At 38.2% G+C, this 26,672-nt stretch overlaps 1 protein-coding gene and 1 pseudogene across 5 annotated transcripts in view; one reads left to right on the plus strand and one right to left on the minus strand.

Annotated features, from left to right (window-relative positions):
• The window catches only part of Dlg2 (discs large MAGUK scaffold protein 2), a 1,859,766-nt gene that overhangs the window by 55,795 nt on the left and 1,777,299 nt on the right, over positions 1-26,672 (plus strand). The gene's annotated exons all lie outside the window — the stretch shown is intronic.
• On the minus strand, positions 18,202-19,075 carry LOC102918514 (protein farnesyltransferase subunit beta pseudogene; annotated as a pseudogene).

The raw sequence follows: 26,672 nt of genomic DNA on the forward strand, positions 1-26,672 counted from the left end.
TGCAATGAGCCAATGTGTAAAGTCTTATATCTTGGCAACATCTTTGTATCAAGATGAAAATATCAGTGAAATATAGTTGTCTAAATTACATTTCATGTAGACTTAAGTTTAACATCTCAAGAGTGAAATCCCTTGGATAGTTACCAATTCTCTTAGTCATGTTCTTTTATGAGTTTTCCAACTAAGTGGGAATAAGTCAAAAGTCTTGCTTGACTTGACTATGGCTTCCTTTGGAAGTATTGCGGAATTCCTTCCTCTATGTTGACCCTACTCCTTGTAGACTGGATGCTGGTTAGAATTCATCGAGTATTATGGTCTCCATAGCTTCCCTGAACAAGAGAACAGGTGACTTCTCACAGTTATAGAACATTTCAAAAGATGACCCACAGTCCTCTGGGACCTTATTGACCTTATAAGTCCAGGGGAAAATATTATCACTCTGAATCTCCCTGACCATATTAGTGAGGCCACCAAGTATAGCTACTGAACACCCAGAAGATCATTTACACCAGTGGGGGACTTTTAAGAACTGTATAATATTTTAAAAAACAGACATTTCTAAATAAACTTTGATTAGACATATATTTTAGCCAGTCCTTGTAATTGTTAATCTTGACCTTCATTATTTTAAGGTCAAACTTTAATTACCATATACATCATCTCTAAGTCTCATCCTTTCTATACATTAAATAACTTACTCAGACCTTTATAATTTGTGTTATGTTCCTAGTCTTTTTTTTCTTTTCTGAGAACATCCAGCCATCTTAATCATCATATACATAAATACTAACTGCAAAAGTGGAATAATTTATGTCTTATTAAATCATAGTAGAATAAAACTGGATATCAATAGCAAGAAAAGGTGTTCAGGTCATTAACTATTAAAGAAATGCCAATCAAATTTTCTTTGAGAGTCTATTTCACTTGAGTCAGAGTGGCTCTGATCTAGAAAGCAGATGATAACTAATGCAAGAATGTGGGGAAAGAAAAATTTTTGTATAAAAGTTTTGAGGTAGGTCAGGCCTGATAATTCATGCCTGTAATTCTCACACTTGAGAGTCTGATGCAAAGGGATCATGAGCTGTAGTTCAGACTGGGCAACTTAGTGAGACCCTGTCTCAAAACAAAAAAACAACCAACAGCAACAAAAAAGGCAAGGGATGTAGCTGAGTAATAGAATGCTCACATAGAATGAGTCCTTAGATTTACCTCCATAGCACTGCCTCCCCAAAGCACTGATGTAATGGTGATAAATTATTACAGTATGATACAAATAAAAAGTAGTTTAGAAACAATTTTTCTATTCATGACACTGAATACATATTTGGAAAGTATTTTGTAATTTCAGTGTTAAAACAATTTTAGAGTTTTAAAATGTGTAAGCTTGTCCAGTGAGGCATTATTCTTTCACATAGATTTGAGGTAGTCTGTGTAAAACCTAAATTAATATCTCTCTCTAAATTGCTATGGGAGATGAGCAGCTTAGTGGATTTGCAAACACATTAGTCTTACTTAGATTCTAACATTTTGTATACAGTGAATATGATTACAGTTACTTTGTGTTCATTCCAGTCCAAATATTAATTTATTTAAATATTTAACATCATCTTCCTTTTCTTTCCACCCTTTTAAAGATGGTATTTATTTTGAAGATTCTTTGTGCCTACTGAACCTTGTCAGAATCTTATTTTTAAATAACCATGCACTAGGTTATTCACTAAAAATCTCTGAGTGCTTCTCCTGCTTTTCTGAAATAAAGTGCAAAACTCTGGGCCTCTGTGATCACATTCTCAGTCTCTCTCTCCAGCTTGATTGAGTCCAGTTCTGTTTGTCTTTCATAGGCTGTCAACCTTGTATTTCCTCAAGAGCTCATTGATATTTCCCTTACCTTGGTGTACATGGTTTAGCATCCAGGGTGCCCTTTCCTTTTTGGATGTCTAGAATCCCTTTGTAGGCATATCTCATAGCATTGTGCTTCATTTGAATGCAAGTTGCTCTATTTTGAAGATTCTGCATTTTTACAAGCTGAAAGCCCTTGGTTCTTCAACTGAAGAAATCTATTAGCAGTGTTTCTAACTGCTCACAGGATGCTTCACATTCCTTTAGCAATAATATACTTTTAATCCAACCATTTAGTTTCTTTCCTTTTTGGTTTTTTGAGATAGGGTTTCTCTGTGTAGCTTTGTGCCTTTTTCTGGAACTCACTCTGTAGCCCAGGCTGGCCTCAAACTCACAGAGATCTTCCTGGCTCTGCTTCCCTAGTGCTGGGATTAAAGGCGTGCACCACCACCACCACCACCACCACCACCACCACCACCACCACCACCACCACCACCACCACCACCACCTGGCGACCATTTAGTTTCTTAATTTTTTTTCCTTTTTTTTTTTTAGGCTATAATTACATCATTTCCCCCTTCCCTTTCCTCCCTTCAAACTCTCCCATACCTCCTTGTTCTGTTTCAAATTCATGGCCTTTTTTTCACTAATTGTTGTTGCATACATACATATGTATATATATTTGTATTCGTATATGTAACCTACTAGGTCTGAATACTGTTACTTGTGTATGTTTTCAGGGCCAACCCTTTGGTATTGGATAACTAACTGGTGTGCTGGTCCCTGGAGAAGATTACTTATCCCATTCTCAGTATTTCTTTCTTCACGTAGTTCTATGTGTAGGGTTGAGGCAGACGTAATGCTACTGAGCACTTAACAGACTGCAGTACAGAATAAATATACATTTTACATACATTAGTAAATAAAAAAGGGGTAGTTCACTTTATCGTGACACTTGCTTTACTGCAGTAGTCTGAAGCCAAACCTCTAATCTTTCTCACAGATGCCTCTGCTTTTCAGCATAGTTTAGTTTTCCTATTTTGAAGACTCCACTAAGCCGAGGTGGAAGGTGCTTTCATCTCCAGGCATGAGGCTTTCTTCTTTCCATAGCACTTTTGTAGTAATGACTGATAAATGGTTACTTTTACTCACATTTTTTTTTGAGACTATGTTTTATTGTGTTGTTCAGGCTGGCCTTGACTTGTGATATTCATGCCTCATCCTCCCAGTTGCTAGGATTTCAGGCATAAGGCACCACACTCAACTCTTTCCACATCTTAAATTCCCCCCCCCCCCCGCGCCCCATTCAATAACAGAGTTGTTTAATTTAAAGGTTGGGGTAATTTTTCTTTGATTACTCTTTTCTGGTTTCATGGCTCATTTCAGTGTGTCTTACTTTTCCATAAGAGTCTCTACCTTTTCTGCCTGGAGGGTTCATCCTGAGCTAGTGTCTTGGACTCTAGCAAAGAAGCTGAGTCAGTTAGCTTGCTGGCTACATTATTTTAGGGGACACATAAAATCTATTTTTGTTGTATCTCTGCCATCTTTGCACATTCTTTGGTTGGAGGATTTTAATTTTTTTTCACATTTTTTTTAAGAAGACAATCACCCTTTTATTATGTACTATAGCCAGTGTTAGGCCTTACATCTAAATCTAGTAACATATTCCTCTAATGCAGAGCTACGGGCAAGTTTATAACATAATCCCATCCTTTTCTAGCACCAATATGATCAAGGTTACTCTGCTTTCATGTAGCTAAACTCTTAAGTTTGTACCCTGAGTACCATAAGAAAATGAAGATACCTGTTTAATGTTTTCGCCATTGTCTGTGGAAATTCTTAGCATCCAGGCTTAGCAAAACTCAGCAAACAGTCTCTGCTTTTATTTTTCTATTTGATTTGAGTTGGCTTCTCCGATTCTGAGCTACTTAAGACTTAGCAAATATCTTCAAGGAAGTAAAAGCTTACAGACTGTACTAGCTAGTTTTGTTTTTATGTTACTCTTTGTCTTTATTTTTATTTTAACTCTTTTAATGATTTTTATTTTTGAGATTATAATTTAATTACATTTCCTTCTTCCCTTTCCTCCCCCCTAAACTTTCCTATATATTCCTCACTGCTCTCTTTCAAATTCATGGCCTGTTTTTTCCATTAATAGTTATTACATGAATTATGTATCTGCATATATATATATATATATATTCTTTTTTATTTATTTAAAAAAATTTATTTTACATACCAATCCCAGTTCCTCCTCCCTCCCCTTCTCCCACCCTCCCCACCTCTCCCCATCCCACCCCCCTCCACTCCTCAGAGAGGTTAAGGCCTCCCTTGGGGATTCACCAAGTCTGGTATACTAAGTTAAGGCAGGACCAAGCCCCTCCCCTCGGTGTCAAGGTTGAGGAAGGTATCCCACCCTAGGGAATGGGTTCCAAAACGCCATTTCATGCACCCAGGATAAGTCCTGGTCCCACTGCCAAGGTCTCCCTAAACAGATCTAGACACATAACTGTCACTCACATTCAGTGGGCCTAGTTCGGTCTCATGTATGTTCCCCAGCTGACAGGCCAGAGTTTGTGAGCTCCCACCAGCTTGAGTCAGCTGTCTCTGTGGTTTTCCCCATCATGATCTTGACATCACTTGCTCCGATAATACATCCTCCCTCTCTTTAACTGAAGCCTAGGAGTTCACACCAGTTCTTGGCTGTGGGTCACTGCATCTGCTTCCATTAGTTACTGAATGTAGGTTCTATGATGACAATTAGGGTAGTCATTAATCTGATTATAGGGGAAGGTAAGTTAAGGCACCCTCAGTTGAAGGATTTTTAAAGGCTAAGTAGAACTGAGAGTTCAGAGCTCTTGAGACATCTATATTGTGAGTGATTTAAGGTAATATTGGAAATGTTTGGTAAGCACTGCTGTATTCAGATGACTAGAGTTGATAAAATATAATTTATTATTTGATTTTTGGACTAAAAAAGCCAAAAAATGAACAGACTTGCACTTTAGTTACTGGTTTTGATCTGGTCTCTTTAGTAAGAAGACTATTCAATGGAAACCATGATCATTCTAATTTTAAGACATCATCTTGTCTAAAAAAATAGTGAATTATAGAATATAAATTCACTAATAGGCAGATAATATGAGAAAAGGATTAGACATCCTATAATGGCAAGATCCTTGGTGTGTTATGAGTGAAGAAAGTAGTTTTTGAACCAAACAGCGGTTTACTAACTGTATACATTTCAGGACACCTAAAACTATGACTTCTTAATCTTTAACACCTGATTTCTTTGTCTGCAATTGGAAGATAACAGCAGTGTTTATCTTAGTGCTCAGTTCATATACTCCAATCCACAACACACAGCAAGTGCTCAGAATGATAAAGCTTGTTGTTATTTATGGGCTGAAGATCAGTTGTTAAAGCACTGGCAATTTAGGGAAATAGAGATAATCACTAGACTTAGGGCAAAGGACAGGTAAACCATCTCATAAATGTTGGAGAGTACCTGAAGGGGGATGGCCACAGAGCATCTGAGTTTGCTATTTGTGGTGGTTTGAATAAGAATGGTTTCCATAGGCTCATATATTTGAATGCTTAGTTATCAGGGAATAGCACTATTTGAGAAGAATCAGGAGGTATGGCCTTATTGGAGGAAGTGTATCACTGGGGTTGGGCTTTGGGATTTCGAAAGTCCATACCATACCCAGAGTCTCTTCCTATTGCCTGTGGATTCCTTTGTACAACTCTCGGTTACTTCTCTAGCACTGTGTCTGCCTGTGTGCCACTGTTCTTCCTGCCTTGATGATAATGGACTAAAACTCTAAAACTGTAAGCAAGTCCCAATTAAATGCTTTCTTTTATAAGAGTTCCCTTGGTGTCTGTTCATAGAAATAAAACACGGACTAAGACAGAAATTGGTACCAGGAGTGGGGCATTGCTGTGTTAGGCCTAACCATGCTTTTGTTTTGGGGGATATGGAAGACTTTGGGACTCTGGACTAGAAAAGTCATTGGATGCTTTAAGCAGGACCTAATGGACCATATTAATAGGAACATGAGAGACAGTGGTGCTGAGTATGATGTAAAATGTGAGGCCTGCATCAAGAGGTTTCAGAGGAGAAGCATGTTAGTAAGTGGATTAGAGACCTTTCTTGTCATATTTTGTTGAAGAATGTAGCTACTTTCTGCCCTTGTCCAAAAACTCTGCCTGAGACTAAATTAAAGAGTTTTGGATTCATAGTGTTGGCAGAGGAGGTTTCAAGATAGCCTGGTATTGACTGTGTCAGTCATTATTAATGATCATTCTTATGCAGATCTATAATGAAAATAAACAAGCTAAGGAAGGGAAAATACAAAATGCACAGTTTGAGGAGAAAAGGAGCACCAGGAAGTATAATGGAACTAAATCCAGTGCTCAAGGAGATAAAAAGTTTAAAGAAAAGCCTGATACTAAATAGAATAAAAGGACTAATGATCTCAGGGCAAGACCCCACCCAGCTAAGTTTCCAACTTGTGAAAAAGAATTAAAGAAAAGCTTAAACAGTGAAGAAATCCATCAAAACAGAAAGCTGATGAAAATGTATTTGAATGAGGCAGCTAGGTTCCAGCCGCAGCAAGCAGCAGAACTTGACAGCTTTTGCTACTTGGTTCTGGCTTTAGAGTCAAGGATGTAAGAGGTTGTGAAATCTCTCTCCAAGGCTAAGGAAAACTGATGAGGCCAAGTGTGTGTCAGGGGTGTCCCTGCATGGAGGCCCAGAGAGGCCATTGCGTGAAGCTGTGAAGGTGAAGCCTGGATTTCATTAGAGACTCCAAGGTGTTGGAGATACCAGTCATGGGATACCTGCTAGGGAAAGCTGCACACAGGATGTGGAACTAGCCCAAGAAAGAGAAGTGTATTGCAGTCAACAATGCTGAACTTAGTTGGATACTTAAAGAACACTTTGACATTAGACATGGAAATGCAGAAATTGCAGTTTGTCCTGCTGGTTTTTCAGTCTTGCTTTGGTCCAGTATTTCCTCACTATGCTCTCTTTCCTTTTTTTTGGGATGGTAATGCATATTCTTTGCCATTGTATGTTGGAAATACGTGATCTGCTGTCTGATTTTGATGTTACAGTTACAGCTAAGAGGTTGTAATGACTCTCTAAAGAGATTTTTGTAGTTGGGGTTTTTAAGTAGTGCTGAGACTATGATAGACCATGGTTGCTTTTGAGATTGGACTGAATGCATTCTTGCATTCTGATATGCTATAAGCCTATATGGGCCAGAGAGTAGACTGTGGTGGTTTGAATAAGAATGGCCCCCATAGGCTCATACACTTGAATGCTTAGTTATCAAGGAGTGGCACTATTTAAAAGAATTAGGAGGTATGACCTTGTTGGCGGAAGTGTACCATTGGGGGTGAGCTTTGGGATTTCAAAAGTCCATACCATGCCCAGAGTCTCTCTCTTACTGCTCCCCGTAGATCCATTTGTAGAACTCTCAGCTACTTCTCCAGCATCGTGCCTTCTTGTGTGCTGTCATGCTCCCTGCCATGGTGATAATGGACTAAAACCCAAAATTGTAAGCAAGCTCCAATTAAGTGCTTCATTTTATAAGAGTTCCCTTGGTCTGGTGTTTCTTCCTAGTAATAAAACACTAAGATATTGTTCCTGTCTAATAATATTGTGGCTTTTTGTATTTTTGTTGATAATGTAATTATTTTGTTTTCTGCTCTCTCATTCATATAGGAATTTGTGTGTGTTGAGGAGGGAGGTTGGCAATAAGAATACAGGGTTCCTGGTTTTTGATGAGAGAAAATTTACCTTCCTTGATCATAGCTCATCACCACAGTCTAGATATAGTCCATGTATAACAGATCATAAAAAATAGAATCAACATTGCTTGATTGCAAAGTAGGTTATATAATTTGTTTAAAAATAGCACCAAGAATTTATTTAATCTGTAGGGTAAAATCCCAATAATTTTTCTGATTAAATTCTATTTCCATTTATATTTCCTAATCAAACACATTGACTCCCTCTGCTAAATCTTAATATAATTGGGCCTCTTAGAGAACATTGAAAACAAGTCAATGAAAAGTTAATCAAGAAAGAAAGCTTAAGAGTTTGCCTCCCTTCCTTTTCTGGCATGAGAAGAGAATTAATGGATTTACTTGCTGATTTTTTCCACCCTTAGCCAAGAATAATATGCTCTTTTAGAATCCTGGAATGGTAGATCCATTTTCATTGTTTATTTTTTTCTATATTATTTGGAATTTAAAATAGAGTTTAAGTAGGAAAATTCAACACTTGGCATCTAAGTACTTTAAAACTCAGAGTTATAGATTACTCTCATTTTTGATTAGGATCCACACATAATTGCTGGTAGTTGAATGGTATTTTGGCAAGTGTGTAGATGGCTGTGCAGAGTGAAGAGTACACGAACTAATGAAACTCTACTTTTTTTGAGTGGTTACAGAAGTTTAATTTGTGTCTTTAGATTCCTAAATATCAATATCATTATTGCTTTTCCTGAAAAATTAAAAAATACATTAATTAGATTTAGCCATCAGAATTTATTAGAATATTATCACTGAGGAATGAAAAACTCAAAGTTAGATGGATATGGACACATATTTAGAACTGACATCTGTAGCACAATATCACTTATTTTCAACTTCTCTTTAGATAACAGATACTGGCTCTTTTTTTTGTGCGAACATTTACTTTACAGAAGAAACAAATATATTTCAGCAAACTTTTCCAATGCTGTTTCAGTTTAATTGACTTGGTATCTTGTGCACTCTACAACTGAACAAAAACAGTATGTTTTGCTGTTGGTATGCTGTTTTCACACACACGCTGCCATGTTTGCTTTAACTGTAGAAATACTAGTGTTCATGACAAGTTCTCTCTAAAATCCATTCTCCACAATTCAGTCTGAGATACTGTTTTAATGCTACTCTGATTTTCAGTCGCTTCAGAAGCCATACACAAGCTCTGATATCTGTCTTAAAAATTATAAAGGAAAACAAACACTAAATACCCTAATAGTCTGAGTAGTCTAGTTGCACTTTGGAAAAAGATCACATTATTTCCCTTACCAGCCAGGGATCCATGATGCTAGACCTTGTTGAGCTGTGTTCACCTTCTACCACTCATCTTTATCTCAAATCTACATTAAAAAGGGATTGCTTTTAACCTGTTCTAGTTTTAATGTTTCTAGTAATTATTTTCATGATTCTGAATAATATGTAAATATCACTTCACAGTTTTTCCATTTTAGACCTTCACTTTTCTTTTCAATGGATGAAAATTTACATCATTTGTGTCTTTATTTTTCACCCATCTTAAAAATAATCATAAACTTTGTGTGTGTGTGTGTGTGTGTGTGTGTGTGTGTGTGTGTGTGTAGTATTTGTATGTTTGTGTGCTGGTGCCTCATTTAGGCCACAAGAGGGCATCAAATCCTCTGGAACTGGAGTTGCAAGTGGTCATAAGTTGCCCAGAGTGGGTGCTGGGAACAGAAATTGGGTCCTTTGGGAGAACAGTAAGTATTTCTGACTACTGAGCCATCCCTCCAGCTGTCTGCCTCCCAAGAATTAATTGTTATATTACTTAAGTTTCTTTTGCTTTTGCTTATTTTGAGATAATTTCACATAGCTGAGCTAGCCACAGATCCATTCTTTAGCTAAGGATGATCTTGAATTCCTGTCTTCACCTTCAAAATGCAGACAGGGCTAAGACACTTTACTTAGCTCAACTTGAAAAGCTTCTTGACTGGTGATATCTGTAATAGAGTGCTTGCCTCCTACATTCAAATTTCCCCTCTAAACTTTGATGCACAGAAAGTTGTTTGTGTGAGTGTAAACTGGTGCAGTCTCTGTGAAAATCAGTATGGAGCATTCTAGAACAGCAAGCACCCACACCAGAGTATATACCCAAAGGATTCTAAGTCTTATTCCAGAGATACTTGTATATCCAGTTTATTGATCTGATAGTCACCAGAACTATGAATTAAACTAGCATAGCTATCCACCAACATATACATGGATAAAGAAAATGTGACATGTGTGTCTAACAACATTTTATTTAGCCATAAAAAGGGTGAAATCATGACATTTGCAGGAAAATGATGGAACTAAGAATTGTCACAATCAAATTATCTTAGATCAGAAAGGCATATACTATATTTCTCTTCATATGTGGAATAAATACACACACACACACACACACATTTATGTTGTGTGTGTATAAGTCATGAAACTAGAAATGGTGCCACGGTAGGGAGAGAGAGTTCTATAGGAGGTTTGAAGAAGAGAAAAAGAAAAAAAAAGAGAGAGAGAGTAAGAGAATATAATGGGACATGAGTACAGAGGGGAAAGAGACCCAGGAACAAGTAGAAGGAACAGGAAGGGAGAAGAAAGGCAGGGGAGGGAGTGGGAGAAGATGAACAATAACAACGAACTGTGTATGAAAATACCATATTGAAACCCATTACTGTATACATTAATAAAAAACTAATAAAACCATATAACCATATTGCTCAAATACCACCACGTCTTAACTTCCTTTTCTGCAAGGTGAAGATATGCCCCTTGAAGTTTTTCTCCTCTCAAGATTTCTCATCTATCACTTAGCTTCTGTCACCTTTATCTTTATTTGATGACAACATTTTTGCATCTTATTTTGTAAGCATCGCTAAACGATGCTTTGTTTATGGGTTGTTTCTAAAAGTAGAAAGTCTTTTACCTATTTATGACTTCACAGTTCATTTTAGTGAAGTATGATTATTTCTGTTCCTGTGTTTTCAGCTTTATAATCTATATCATTCAAAGGAGAATAAACAGACACATCAAACAAGTGAAGATTGTTTTGTTTTAATAAAAAAATTTACTTGCATACATTTAATGTGTTTTATAAAGACATTTGTGCACAAGTATATCATGTGCTTTGAATGTGTTCACTCCTCTACCTATTCCTTTTTCCTTTCCATTACTCTGTCTTACTTGTATTATCAGGGTGTGTATATCTAGCTATCAATTTATCTATCTATCTGTCTATGGAAAATTAGTCTTAAAAGAGGATTGGTTTCTTGGGTCTATAGGATACACAAATGAGAGAAACAGCTGATATTTGTCTTTCTGATTCTGACTTATTTCACTTAATATGACAGTCTCCAGTTGGAGCTATTTTTAAACTCCATCATGCATATGCACCACTGTATTTAATCTGTTTATCATGTGGCAAACACTGCGGCTGATTCCATAGCTGGTTAGTGAGTATGACTGGAATGTGTGAAATGAGCCATAGTGGGGTGAGTAGACAGAGTCATGGTGATGACTTACATTAATTATTTTTCTTATTGCTATGATCAAATACCCAATAAGAAGCAACTTAAGGGAGGAAAGGTTTATCTGGCCATAGATTTAGGGGATATACTCCATCATGATGGGAAAACATGGTGGCAGGGGGCTTCCTGCTTACATCTTAGTGAATTGTAGGAAAGGAATGCTGGTGCTCAGCCAACTGCCTTTTTTTATTTAACTCAGTCCAGGACCCATGTGAGGTGCCTCTCGTAGTTAGAGTGGACCCGACTTTCCCAGTTAATTCTTTCTGGAAGCTCCATCATAGACACATACAAAAGTATGCCTTACTAGTGCCCTATGTGTTCATTTAATCCAATCAAGCCAACAATTGAAATGTACTGCCATACTAATTAGGAAGCAATCAAGTCATACAGATCACACATGGTAACGTCTCCTAGATGATGGTTGTGCAGAGAAATGAGTGGATTTGGGTATCTTATTAAAATCAGTGAAATCATTTTTGAGACATTTAATTTGAGGATGTATGAGGAATTTAAGGGAGATAAAAATTTCAAACATGTATAATGGTGGGTATATTAGAGTTTTGACAAAAGGGCATGCCTGAATGGGTGGATGGCTTTTACTGTCTTAGCGTAGTATAGTTGTTGCAGATTAATTTTCCTCCCTTACTTCACTCTTAGGCTACTATTTCTTTTATGGATTTTTCCCCTCTGGGATGGAAAAAAGAGGAAACAAATGAGGAAGAGATGGGAAAAGAGGAAACAGATACACATGGGAACCATTGTCATTTCTCAATGAACATGGGCTTTTTGGGTCTCGCATTAGTAGTAAAAGAAAACAGAAATTTCCATTATTACCCACAGCAATTTTTAACCTTTGTATATTTAATTATTTTCTGTAAAATTCCAAGGAATGGACCTAGGGTCTGTAGAGACAGTAAGTCATTAGGCACTAGGTTCACGGTGGTGGTAGTATGTGGGTGTGTAAGAACAAGAGTAATTCCAACATTGTTCTAATGAATGGACAATAACAAAAGTGATCTTATTTTTAAGCAAAACCTGTGCTTGAGCTGGTGAGAATTTGTTTCCTGCCATAGTTCTATGACTTTTCTGCCTGTGTGGAGAAAATATCTCTGACCCATATATGCTGTGTGTTTTGCAACAGTGGCATTTCACTTGATACATTGTCTAAAAAGGAGTCAGTCTTAAAAGCTTAATGGCTTCCTGACAGGAATCAACTAGTCTTAGTTTGCTTCTTTGTAATATTCTTTAGTGACCTAGATGCTGGAACCCAGACTTTGATATCAAAGGTATGGATAAATTACATCATGTTGCCATAGTAAAAGCACCAGGTTAGAATTACAAGTGATTCTGGGCAAATAGAAAAGAGAGTGAAAAATGGAATGATTTCAAGTGTCAATAGAATATATGAGATACTGTGTGAATGAAAATAATTAGATATTGAAATGAAAATAGGCTGAGGACTGAGAGACTGTGGGTGGCAGTTACAGTAGCTCTGGAAAACACCAGTAGACTGATGCCACATCATGTCTTTAAGATAATAGTGGCTATTACATGCCTGCTCTAATAGGAGAAGGCCATGCATTATAACATACACCACAGTCAGTGGCAATGCCGTGCTTGTCTGATAGCTTTGTTTGCTTTTGACTGCAGCAATAATGTACCTATTATTTAGTGTTAAGGTGTGATAGGTACGATAGGGTTATATTCTCTGTTTATAACCAATCATGACCTATTATTTTTGCTATTTATAAACACAACATCCAAAGGAATCTATACTTACCGCAAGACCGTCAAGTACAAATGTAAGTATCTCAATGCATGTTCTAAACTTAGAACTTTATTCCCTTTATAGCCAACTTCAGCAAACATGTTTTTAGTCAACTATAATGACTAACTACTCCCAACTGCATTTTGATTCCTATTTCCACTTAATTCTTTGCTGAAGCAGAGTTGAGAACCTAACTGTGTGGTCAAGGAAGCATTCTGTGCACTAGCCTAGGACCCTTTTCAGAAAGTCCTCGCTTGTGCTGCCATCGTGAAGTGTCTTGTCTATTTTCCTTTGGCGCTTTCAGAATTTTAGGTCTTTCAATAAGGATCTTACTCTATTTTGAATCAATTATTTTGTTCAGGAAACTGTATGGATCTAGCTTTCTTTCTTACATGTGCTTGTCCAGTTTTCCCAACACCATTTGTTGTAATTGGCTCCCCCCAACCCCAGTGTAAAGCTTTGATGTCATTATCAGAGATTACATAGGTGTAGATGTGTGGGTTTATTTCTGGATCCTCTGTTCTATTTCATTGCTCTAAATTCTTTTTTTTTCTTTTTTGAAAGCTTTTATTATTTTTTTATGCAATTGGTTTTTCTTTTTCTTCTTTCTTTCTTTTTTATTGTATGCGCGGTGTTGTTTTGCCTGCATGTATGTCTGTGTGAGGGCATTGGATCACCTGGAATAGCAGTTACAGACGATTGTGTGGTGCCATGTGTGTGTGCTGGGAATTGAACCTGTGTCCTCTGGAACAGCAGCCAGTGCTCTTAACTGCTGAGACATCTTTCTAGCCCTGATTGCTTTAAATTCTTGCTTCTGTTCCAGCACCATGCTGCCTTTGCTACTGTGGCTCTTTAGTATGCACAGAGCCCAGATGATATGATGCTTCTGGTATTGCTCTTCCTATTTATGGTTGTTAAAGCTATAGAGGTTGTTTGTGCTTTCATATTAACTTTAGGACTTTTTTTCTAGTTCTGTGAAAGCTGTCATTGGAATTTTGATGATTCTTATTGGTAACACAGCTGGTTTTCAGTATTGACTCTCCAATCTATGAGTGTAGGGGATCTTTCCATCATCTAGTCTCTCCTTCAATTTTTTTTCTGTGTAGATTGACCTCCATTCTTTGATTTTTTTGTCTCTGTGTGTCTTTTACTAGTGAGGTGGTAATATGATCTTGCTTTTCAATTCAGGCAGTCTGCATTTTTAAATGGATTTCAAAAAGTCATTTATGCTTAAGGTTGTTACTGTGATATGTTATCAATTCTCATAATTTTGTTGATTGCTTTCTGGTTAGCTGAATTTCTGTGTATAGTTTTCTTCCTTCTGCATTAGTATTAGGTGTTTACATGTTTACTGTGTTGGACACGATAAAGTAGTTATCAGTTTTTTTCTTGATCTACTCCTCTCATCAAATACTTTTTTTCTGTGCTTGTATGGCTGAGATTGTTTCTTTTCACTTGGGCAGAATTGGCTTGGTGATCATGAATGCCTTAGTTTGTTCTTTTTTTTTTTTTTTTTAGTTTGTCCTTATTTCACCATCAAATTAAAGACAAGTTTGCAGGATATATCATTCGTGGTTGACAGTTACTTATTTCCAAGGCTTAAAATATACTATTCTTCACTTTCCTGGATTTTAGCATCATGAGTGACATATTTGATATTCTTTTGATGTGTTTGCCCTTGTAGATGGGTTGGTGTGTTTCCTTGTAGTTTTTTTTTTAACTTGTAGATACTTTAATTAATTTATTTGTGTGTGCTACAGTATGCACGCCACAGTGCCAGAGGGCAGTTTGCAGGAGTTAGTTTTCTCCTTCAACCGTGTGAGTCAAGGATTGATCTCAGTTCATCAAACTGTGCAGTAAGTGCCTTTACCTGCTGGTCTGCTGAGCCTTCTTGATGGTCCTCTTTGAAGCATTTCATTCTTTTTATTTCTCTTATGTCTGACATCTTGATTATAATGTATTATTTTATGTTGATTTTGGGGACTAAATGCTTCTTGTATTTGGGTATCACTCCTCTCTATATTTGGGAAGTTTTCTTCTTTTATTTCAGTGGGTAGATTCTCTGTTCCTTTGGTTTTTATTTTAATTCCTTCTTCTCTTCTGTGGGTTCTTGGGTTTGGCCTCTTTATAGTATCCCAGAGTTCTTAGATCTGTGGCCATGATTGTGATTTTTCCCCCCTTTTCTTTATTGATGTCTGAATGCAAAAGTCCTTTATTGAGGACTTATGTGGGTGGTGATATTGCCCTGAAAGTAGGACGCCCCTCTCTTATCAGGGCGGCCTTGCTTACCTTTGGATGAGGTTTCTCCTCCCCAAGTCCTCTTCTCTTCTGGAAAGTTCCTTGTATTTTTTCCCTTCGGTGTATTTCTAGCAGATGACTTGCTTGGCTTTAGAAAATGTCATCATCTCACTTAGGCATTGCTAAAATGCTTCTAAATCATTCATGTCAACTTAAGCTCCTGGCAGCTGCAATTCTACATAGCTTCACATCTTTGTCAAAAACCTTATTGTTAACATTTTGGTCAAGCTAGTAGGTGAATATTTTTTTAAATTTTAGTTTGTATCACTTCAACAATTAACAAGACTAAAAATCTTTGTATGTTTATTGCCCATTTGTATAATAATGATAATAATGACTGCGAAGTATCTGTTAGATTTCTTCTCTATTATTCTACCAGACTTTAAAAAATAGATTTGTGAGAATTTCTTACAAAATTCATGAATAAAATATTTTTTTTTTGAGACAGGAATTCTCTGTGCAACTTTGGAGCTTGTCCTGGAACTCACTTTGTAGTCCATGCTGGCCTCAAACTCACAGAGATCTGCCTGCCTCTACCTCCTGAGTGCTGGGATTAAAGGCGTGCACCACTACTGTCTGGCTATGAATAAACTTATCTATTTATTTAATATGATTATGAATGTATCATTCAGAACTATATTTTATTGTACCGTTCTTACTTGATAGTTGGCATTTTTTAGAAAGTTTTCTCTACGACATTGGGGCACAAGTGTATTCTTACATAATTTTGTCTATTCACATTTAGCCTTAACTTTTTATAAAGCCAAACTCCTCCGTGGTTTATTTTGCAAATGTGCCTATGAAATAATTTGTCATTTTTATGAGGTTCATTAATCTCCTGACTCTCTAAAGATAAAACACACTGGAAGCATTTTTCCAGGAATGATAAAATTATATAATATAACTTATATATGTCAGTAGCTTATCCAAGAGATTGTATCATTTTCAACATTAAATTCTTCTAAATTTTGACACTGCTTGTTTTCATGTTTAAATTCTCATTTGCATATGCTTTCTTTACATAAAATAATGGAGCAGATGAAATAATCATACCAAATTAAACTCTAAGGCTGTAAGTATAGCATATTCAACAATGACTTCAGGACATTTCACGAAAAATCATTTTAACTATTTAGTTATTTGTAAAGGGAAAAAAGTATTACGAAGGCAAACTGATCAGGGGAACATAAAAGACAATGTTGGTGCTTGACACCAGTGCATTGATCTCTGACTTCCCAGACTCTTGTGAGAAATATATTTTTATCATTTGTAAGTTAACTGAGCTGTGACACTTTGTTGAAGCAGCACTGTTGGACTATGATAGGGTTGCTTTGGATGAGATCAGAGAAGTGACATCAAAGATGATACTGAAATGGCAAATAGGGCCCCTGAAAATCTTGGAGAAATGGATTCCAAGCAGAGAGAAACTCTGGACAGGTGTTTTTGGAAACAAAATCGTGAAAGGCCTGAAGATGGATGTGAACAGAGATAGACTAATAGTTTGTCTTAACTGTCACTTTGACACAACCTAGGGTCACCTGGAAGAGACTATTACTGAGGAATTATATAGATCAGGTTTTCCTGAGGGGGATTGTCTTCACTGTTACTTGATGCAGGAAGACCCAGACCACCGTGGGCAGCACAATTCCCTAAGCAGGACATCCTGAAGAGTTACATGAAATTAAACAAATAAGCACATACAGTCATTTCTCTTTGCTCTTGACTGTGGGTGTGATACAACCACTCCCTCCCTCAAGTTCCTGCTTTCTTTATTTTCCCAGAGTGATGGATTCTAACCAGGGATTGTGAGATGAGAGAAACCTTAAGATATTTGACGCCAGCCGCAGGAACGGAGCTAGTGTTGCAGGAATAGAGTGGCTGTGTGCTTGTGCATTTCTGAGTTATATTTGAAAGTATCTCCAGACAGTTTTTAAATCTTCCAGTTTTAATTTGATATGTATTTAATATTTGATACTGCTGTCATATAATGTTTCTCAGCTACTCTACTCAAACCTCCTGGCTTCTAGTTAGTTACTCTTATTTATTCCCTTAGACTGTTTGATATTGTGACTTTTAAATTCAGGTTAAATATTCAGAACTACAACTTGTTTTGGATTTTTATATCTTTTTTTATTAGCAAACACTGAGACTTTTTTTTATTGTTTTCGGTTTTTTAAAAATTTATTTTATTTAAATAACATTTTTTCATTTATTTTACATATTGACCACAGTTTCCCCTGGAGGAGGAGCAGGGGGCCTCTCCTGGTATAGATTGGGAGAGGCAGGGATTGGGCACTGGGAGAAGCTGCTTCCTCTGGCCCAGAGCTGACTTGGAGGTTGGTCTTCCACTCAGGATTGGTTATCTGGCTTTAAGTAATCATACCTAGGACAAAACAAGTTTTGCTTGCACCAAACGTGGCCTTTGGAGAGATGTGTGCCTCAGTTCTCCCGTGTGAGGGAAGTAAGCCCTCTCTCCCTCTCCTCCATCCCAGTGGGGGTCCTTTGCAGCTGACTGGGGAAAAGCAGACGACCCGAAGCATGCCCTTCTGTAGTCTAGTACTCTTTTCCATGCAGCTCATGCTGGCGGGACCCACAGCCCCACCCTGGTACAGAGCTGACATTTCTACCTCTGAGAGGATGCCCATTTGGTGACTGAATAAATGGTGGTGTGTAGGCAGGAATCACAACAGGGGCTGGGGTGCTGCCATACTCACAGATACCTATTTCAGCATGGTGGGCCAGGTGGCTGGGTACTTGGAGAGGTTGCTTCTTCCCAGCATGCACTGCTCTCCAACCCCACTGCTCAGGTCCACAGAGTTCTGGTTTGATAGGTATGAAAATAATTTAAAAAAAAAATGCTGCCGTGTATTCAAAACCCAGAGCTGATGGCTTTGTTTGGTTTGACAAATGGAGAAACCTTGTATGATAGGGGAGGTTGGGTGAACAGAGCCATGGGGCCCTCTAGTTGATGTCAGGATCTAAGGTCACCTCATCTTTACACTCCTCGAAAGCCTGGGGTTGGTTTCTGCAGAAACTGTGCGGTGGCCTGGATCACCTAGTTGGGCCCATCGGACAGAGGGCAAGCGGGCTGCAGAGTATTTTCAAGCACATCCAGACCACATCGTGCAGCATGGTTCCATTTTGCCGAAATGGTGGTGGTGGATAAGATGCTCAGACAGTAACAAGTGACTTGCCAGGTTTGTCCAGCAGACTCCCAGCTGGGTACTGGTAGCACATCAGGATGTACACCTACAGGACTTGCTGAGGGAACATACAGTGGCTCATGCTGAGGACAGGGTCACCTTGAGCACGCAGCACTTGGGGCAGCAGGGGCAGGAGCCTAGTCTGCTAGAAGGAGTAGCAGCCATCCACCAGCTTGTTGCCGTGGCCTTGAAAACCCCCTTCAAATTGCATCTGTTGTCTTGTTACCCATTGTAACAAGCTCATCAGTTCTTTTCCAAGAGCGTTCTTTTCTCGAGAATTACCAGCACAGCAAACCACAGAAGGTGTAGCCACCATGGGCTTCTCCACTAGCTCCCTGCTGGCTCCTTCCCAGTTCTAGCACCTTGCTATACATTCTGAAAGGTATGGAATGATGATGTTGGTATGTGCTTCTCACATCCACCTGACTTCCAGTGTGCATGAGAAAAGAGTCATCAGGCTGCTCTGGGAGTACAAATCCTGAAGAAGCATCTCTGTTAATGATGTTGTAGGCCTCCTCTGTACCAATGATGCATGCCATTTGACTGAGGGCGTCTGTAGGTGCAAGGTCTGGGTACTGCACAAGGCCTTCAAAGCCACTTTCTGGACTTTGACACAGTTCCAGGGACTGACACACAAGTTTCAGAGGGTTAGTCCATTATCATCATGGTGGGGGCATTGTGGGAGCATGGTGGCACTCAGGGCACTGGAGCAGTAGCTGAGTGTTATGGTAGTTTTTTTAAAAGTATAACTAAATACCTTTATCATGGTCAGCACTTCTGAAATTGTTGTTTGTGGTGAGAACACTTAAAAATCTATCTTCAAGAATACAACACATTGCTATTAACTATAGTTACCATGTTGAACAATGGATCTCTTGAACTGATTTCTCCCGCTAAAAGAAGTTTTGTACTTTCTTAATAGCCAACCTGGTTCACATGACAAATAGGGAAACTGAAGTTTGTAAGACTTCACAGGTGAACAGAGTGAGTTTAAAATAACCTGAATAAGTGGCTTGCTAAAGTCATTTGGTATAATCTGAGTGAATCTGCTGTGCAGTCCTGTTTGGCCCATTTCATAGGCGTTATATTTAAATGTGTGTGTGTGTGGCATTTTAAAATATGTGAAGATAGTTTAAGCAGCATTTAAACTTGACATTTAGTTTTTATTCTATGTACAGTGAAAAAAAAACTTTAAGGACTCCAAATTAGCTTCTTTGTATTTAGCTATCATGACCATTTACAGTTGTGTTCTAATTGACTTGAGTGATCTGGAGAAGGCTACCTAGTCCCCTGAGCCTAATTAAGAATTTATATTGGCAAATGTTTTAGTGACAAAACTGTTAACATTTGGGAATTATATATTTATTGATTTAAAAGCAGCTAAGTGTGTATTATGCAGTCATTACACATGTAAATCTATAAAAAGGATATGCTTTATTTAGCATATTTTAAGCTACATTTAAATGTTTATTACACTGCATTTATTCTTTTGCAATTTGCCTTTTTTGGTTCATAATTATGAGATTTCTACTTGTGGCCCCAAGTAGCTCTGTCCACAGATTTCTCCTGTAGTTTCATAGTATTAAAGCATGTTCTACAGTTTGCTTTCTCAAGCCCTTGTTGGTATATGTTCAGGATGCTTCTTTTTTTTTTTTCCTCCATGGAGCCCAGTCAGCCTTAAACTCAAGCTTTTTTCTTACTCAGTCTCCTAAGTGCTAAGAAACCTTATTGAGACACCTTTGACAATTTCTCAGATTAAACACACAAAATCATAGAATAACTGGGCTACCGTGTCTATCTTCAGGTTTCCTAGGGTAGGTGCTGCTTTCTGCTCCCAGGACAGTGGATGAGATATTTTTGTTCCTTTTCCTTGGTACATGTGATGTTATTAGACTTAAAATAATCACCCATTTGATTTGTGTTGCCCTCATCCCCATTGAAGTCCTGCCCTAAGTATTTCAGAAAATGATGGTATTTTGGAGTTATGACCCCTCTTGCCCCCAGACCACTCTAGAGATTGAACCTGGGGCTGTATGCATACTCAAATGAAGCAAGAGCAACTTAGCTACATTCTCAGTCTTTACAAGTTTCTTATTTAAATGTTTACTTTTATTAAAGTGTGTGTGTGTGTGTGTGTGTGTGTGTGTGTGTGTGTGTGTTGGTTTGTGCATGTGAATGCAGGTGCCTGTGGAGTCCAGAAGGGGATACCTGATTCCCAGGAGCTAGAGTTACAGGTCATTGTGAGCTGCCCAATGTGGGTACTGGGAACTAAACGTAGGTTCTCTGCAAGAGCAGTGTAACCTCTGATCATGTCTGAATCACCTCCTCAGCCCCCGATTTTATTATTATTATATGTGCATTGCAATAAGAGGGAGTTCGTATGACGTTTTCGGACATGTGTTCCATTTACTCTGGTTATACTCACTTCCTCTCTTACTTTCTCTTGTCTCTCCTGTGAATTGCTCATCACCTTCCTCTTATACTCACCTCCTTTATATTTTCCTGCTTTAGTTTTTCAAAAGCTAGACTCCACATATGAGAGATAACGGACAGTATTTGTCTTCCCCAAGTCTGGCTTATTTTGTGTAACATGCTGGTATCCAATTCCATCCTTTTTCTTGAAAATTATATAATTTTGTTCGTTTCCTACTTTTTGTTTTATGTTGATTAATGGGAATTATGTATTGTCTTTAAATATTTTGTTACAGATGTTTCATAGATTGAATATTTATGCTTCCTCCAAATTTGTATGCTGATGCTATGTGGAGGGCCTTAGGTAATTGGCAGATAGGGTGAAGCCCAAGTGGATGAGATTAGTGACCCCATGAAAGAGATACCAGAGAGCTTTCTTCTTCTATCACATTAGAAGAGTGAAAAGATGGCTGATAATGAACCAAGAATAGACACCAAATCTGTTGGTCTCATCTTGTATGTCACAGCCTCCCAAAAACTGCGTGAAATAAATGTTGACCATTTGTCAGCCACTCAATATACTGGGGTTTGTTAGAGCAGCCTCGAACACTAAGATGAATGTGTGTGTAAGTATTCTTTACACTATATGTTCTACAGGAAGCAGAAAAAACAAATACAGTCTGTGGTGCTTATTTTGTTTAAAATTATGGTTTTTGAGGCAGAAAACTAAGTCTCCTGTAGCCAGCTTAATTATTCTTTTCTTAATTATATACGACTCCCATATATTGTTTATAGAATATTTTCCTGTTCCAAATGATAAATATAATGCTTTTGCTAACAATCTTAAAATTCTGCTTTTGAAATTTAGTTCTTAATCCTATTTGAAGCTTATATGTGTGTATTAAAGAACTTGTACTACAGACATGAGACACCATACCTAGAATGGAGGTAAGGTCTTTCCAAAGGTAATAAAGAAGTCATGAGGATTATCCATAATCTAATATGATAGATGCCTTTATACCCTGACTTGTTTATTGGTCAAATAGCCAGTTATTTATCACTTATTTATATTACACTCAAGATGAGTGTTGTCAGAGTAAGCATTATGTTAAATGTTATACATTTCAGTAATCCCTAACAACCGCCCTAGGAGGTATTTATTATTATTTTACAGATGCACAAACTTCAGTTTAGGGAAGTAAAATACTTGGTTGGAGAATACAATATAAGTTGTGTAGTTTAGATTTAACATTAGGTCTTTAAATAGACATTAAATGTAGAGTACAGTTACTGAGACATTTAATAGTAAAGGATTATAGCACAGAGTTAGTTTACAAATAGCTATTGTATGAATGAATAGACTGTGTGGCAGCACAGATATCAATTCGAAGACTGTCAGGTGAGGGCTTGCAGCAGAGACCAGGAAGACGTCACTGAACTGCCTCAAGAACAATCTGTTTCCCAGCCAGTCCACCCAGCATCTTCAAATCAGAGAAACTCTTTAAATATTTCTCTTCGTGCAGGATAACAGCCTGTGTACAAAAGAAATAATGTAAATTAGTTGGCCCGTCCTGGGTAGCTTTAGACAGACTTTCTGTTGTTCTGATGATGTAACTTGCTAAGGCTTATTGAGATAGTTTGAAATACCGACCACATTACTCTCATTTGGCACTTAGTGCTACAGAAACTGTGATTCTGAGCTTTTCTCTTGGCCTAGAAGTCTCTTTGTGAAAATGATGATTTAGGTATAGGCTGTTATCTATGGTTACCTAAGAAAAAGGGGTATTGCCAAATGGATGCAATTACATAATAGCCTACTTCTGTAGTCTCCTTTAAAAAATGTGTGTGTGTGTGTGTGTGTGTGTGTGTGTGTGTGAATCTCTGCAAATCAAAGCAACTGTCTCCCAAGATTATATGTAATATTACATAAAGCATCAATGTTAACCAAAGATAGATACAAGATGGAGGCAAAGATACATAAATGAAGTAGAAAAATAAACGTGCCCAGTACTTGTTGTCCAATATCTTTTTTCTTCCACATTAGTGAATTTATTAATTACATATTTTTATCTGTAGCTGCATTTATTGATTATTTCCTTTTAGTTTATGTTTTTTTTTGTGTGTGTGTTTGTGTGTGCCCTTTGTTGAAAGAATCCTTCTTTGTCTTCAAGTCGTATACTCTATTATACTCTTTCTTTTTATCTTTTTAATTATTCTTTTCTTATATATTGCATCCTGACCACAGTTTCCCCTCCCTCCACTTCTCTCAGTCCTCTCCCCGCTCCAGATCCACTGCTCTTCCATTTCCTTTCAAAAAAGAGCAAACCTCCCAGGAATATCCACTGAGAACAGCATAACAAGATGCAATAAGACTAGGCACCAACCCTCATACCAAGGCTGGATGAGGCCATGCAGCAGGAGGAAAAAGGGTCCCAAAAGCAGGCAAAAGAGTCAGAGGTAGCCCTGCTCCCACAGTTAGGAGTCCCAGGAGAAGACCAAGCTACATAACTGTAACATCTATGCAGAGGGCCTACATCAGTCTCATGTAGACTCCCTGGTTGTCAGTTCAGTCTCTGTGAGTCCCTATGAACTTCGCTTAGTTGATTCTGTGGGCCATGTCCTCCTGATGTCCTTAACCCCTCTGGTTCCTACAGTCCTTCCCTGTTTTCTTCTGAGGGGTTCCCTGAGCTCCACCTAGTGGTTGGCTGTGTGTCTGTATCTGCTCCCCTCAGTTACTAGAGGAAATTAGGATAGGCACTGATTTATGAGTTAGAATATCATTAGAAACCATTTCATTGACTTTTCTTTTTTTCAGTTGTGTTTGGTTCTACTCTAGGTCTATGGGTCTTCCAGCTTCTGGTTCCTGGCCATACAAGCAGTGTCAGGAATGTGCTCCCTGTTGTGGAGTGGACCTCAAGTTAGACCAGTTATTGATTGGCCATTCCTAGGAGCTCTGAGCCACCACTGTCCTAGAACATCTTGCAAGCAGGACAGGTTGTGGGTCAAAGGTTTTGCGGCTGGGTTGGTGTCCCAGTCCCAGCACTGGGTGCCTTGTCTGGTAACAGAAGATGTCTGATTCAGGCTCTGTATCCTCCATTACTAGGAGTCCTTGCTAGGGTCACCTTCATAGGTTCTAGGAAGTTTCCATATCAACCTCCCCCAAGTCACTCCCCCTCTCATTCCAGTTGTCTCTACCAGTACTCTCTCCCTCCCCCACCTGATTCCTCTTGTTCCCATCCACACCTGCATAATTTATTCTATTTCCCCTTCCAGGGGAGATCCATGAATTCCCTCTCTCCTTCCAGCTCTCTTTGGTACTTAGTCTCTCTGGGTCTGTGCATTATAACGTGATTATCCTTTACTTAACAGCTAATATCCATTTATAAGTGAGTATGTATCATGCTTGTCTTTCTGGGTGTGGGTTTCTAGTTCCATCCATTTGCCTGCACTTTTCATGATGTCATTTTTTTCAACAGCTGAGTAATACTCCATTTTGTAAATGTATTACATTTTCTTTATCCATTATTTGGTTGAGGGACATGTAGGTTGTTTCCAGTTTCTGGCTATTATGAATAAAGCCACTATGAACATAGTTGAGCAAGTGTCCTTATGGTAGGAGAGAACCTCTTTTGGGTGTATGTCTGAGAGTGGTATAGCTGGGTCTTATTGGGTTAGATTGATTCCCAATTTTCTGAGGAACTTCCATTTTGATTTCCATGGTGCAGAAGCTTCTTGGTTTCATGAGGCCCCATTTATTAACTGTTTACCTTAGTGCCTGTGCTAATCGTGTTCTGTTCACAAAGTCTCTTTCTGTGCCAATGAGTGGAAGTCTGTTTCTCCCTTTCTCTCCTGCCAGGTTCAATGTATCCAGCTTTATGTTCGAGCCTTTGATCCATTTGGACTTGAGTTTTGTGCAGGGTGATAAGTATGGCTCTATTTGAATTCTTTTATGTGCAGCCATTCAGTTTGACCAGCACCATTTGTTGAAGATGCTGTCTTTTTTTTTTCTGGCTTCTTTATCAAAAATCAGCTGTCCCTAGGCATGTGGATATTTGTCTGGATCATCAATTCAATTCCATTGATTAACTTGTCTGGTTTTGTGCTGGTACCATGCTGTTTTTATTAAATAGCTTTGTAGTACAACTTGAAATTGGCGATAATAATAGCTCCTTCAGTTCTCTTATTATTCAGGATTTTTAAAAAGCTATTATGGGTTTTCCATAATGTTTCCAAGCAAAGCAGATAATTGTCTCTTTAAGGTATGTAAAGAATTGAGTCTGGCATTTTTGGCACATGACTTTAATCCCAGCACTCAGGAAGCAGAGGCAGATGGATCTCTGTTAGTTATAGGCCAGCCTGGTCTATATATTGAGTTTCAGGACAGCCAAGGCTACTGTTATGTCCAGATCACAGGGACCCCTAAAAGACCACCATGGAGACCGAATCCCAAATGTAAAAGCAAAGAGCCCTTATTTTCAAGCTTGGAGCGTGGACTCTGTCCAACTCAGCAGTGAAAGTAGAGAACCCTGAGCCCAGGTAGGGTGGGGATTTTATCATAGCAGAGGTTGGGGTGAGGGGTTCAGGACCCTGATTGGCTGACATTTGTATAGGGTTATAGGGAATGTTTGGAATGTCAGGTATTTTCCTTTAGATGCAGGCCCTCTCTGTGTGGGGTCAGCTTATAACTTTTGGGTCCAGGCGTTGCCTGCCAGAAGCTGTGTCTGGGCCTCTAAGCCTGTCATGGCAGCTGTGTGATCAAGTTGTTTTGGCCACCCCCACACTACAATGGTGAGATGCTATCTTTTAAAAACAAAACAAAATAACAATGGCAAAAGCAAAAAAGACCAAAACCAAAACCAAAACCAATTTTGTGAAGAATTATGTTCGAATTTTGATGGGGATTGCATTGAATCTATAGATTGCCTTTGTAGGATGGCCATTTTTATTATGTTAATCCTACCAGTGTAAGAGTATGGGGGATCTTTCCATTTTTTATGCCTTCTCTAATTTTTTTCTTCATTGTCTTGAAAACTTTAATATATAAGTCTTTAATGTGCTTTTCCAGAATTACCCTAAGATATTTTTGTATTATTTGAAGCTATTATGAAAAGTGTCATTTCCTTGATTTCTTTCTTGGACTGTTGTTTGTATATAGGAGGGCTGCTGATTTTTGTGAGTTAATTTTCTATATAGCTACTTTGCTGAAAACCTTTATCAGTTGTAGAAATTTTAGGATCACTTATGTATACTATCATATCATCTGCAAATAATGATACTTCGACCTCTTTTCTAATTTGTGTCCCCTTGATCTCCTTCATTGTCTTGTTGCTCTTGCTACAATTTTGAGTACTATTTTGAATAGATGGAGAGAATGAACCACATTATCTTTTTCCTGGTCTTAGTGTAATTGCTTTGAGTTTCTGTCCATCTAAGTTGATGTTGGCTATAGGCTGGCTGGAAACTGCCCTTATTTTATTATGTTGAGGTATGTCTTTTTTTTTTCTTTTTTTTGAGACAGGGTTTTTCTGTGTAGTTTTGTGCCTTTCCTGGAACTTGCTTTGGAGACCAAGCTGGCCTTGAACTCACAGAGATCCGCCTGCCTCTGCCTCCCTAATGCTGGGATTAAAGGCATGTACCACTACCGCCCAGCGAGCTATGTCTTTTGTATCCCTAGTCTCTCCAGGACTTTCATGAAGGGGCATCATGGATTTTGTCAAAGGCCCTTTCTGCATCTAATGAGATGATCATGTCCTGTTTGTCAGTTTGTTTATATGATGGGTTACACTTACTGATTTTATGTATGTTGAATCATCCCTA

Source organism: Peromyscus maniculatus, chromosome 1 (assembly GCF_049852395.1).
Source record: "Peromyscus maniculatus bairdii isolate BWxNUB_F1_BW_parent chromosome 1, HU_Pman_BW_mat_3.1, whole genome shotgun sequence".
Lineage (NCBI taxonomy): Eukaryota > Metazoa > Chordata > Mammalia > Rodentia > Cricetidae > Peromyscus > Peromyscus maniculatus.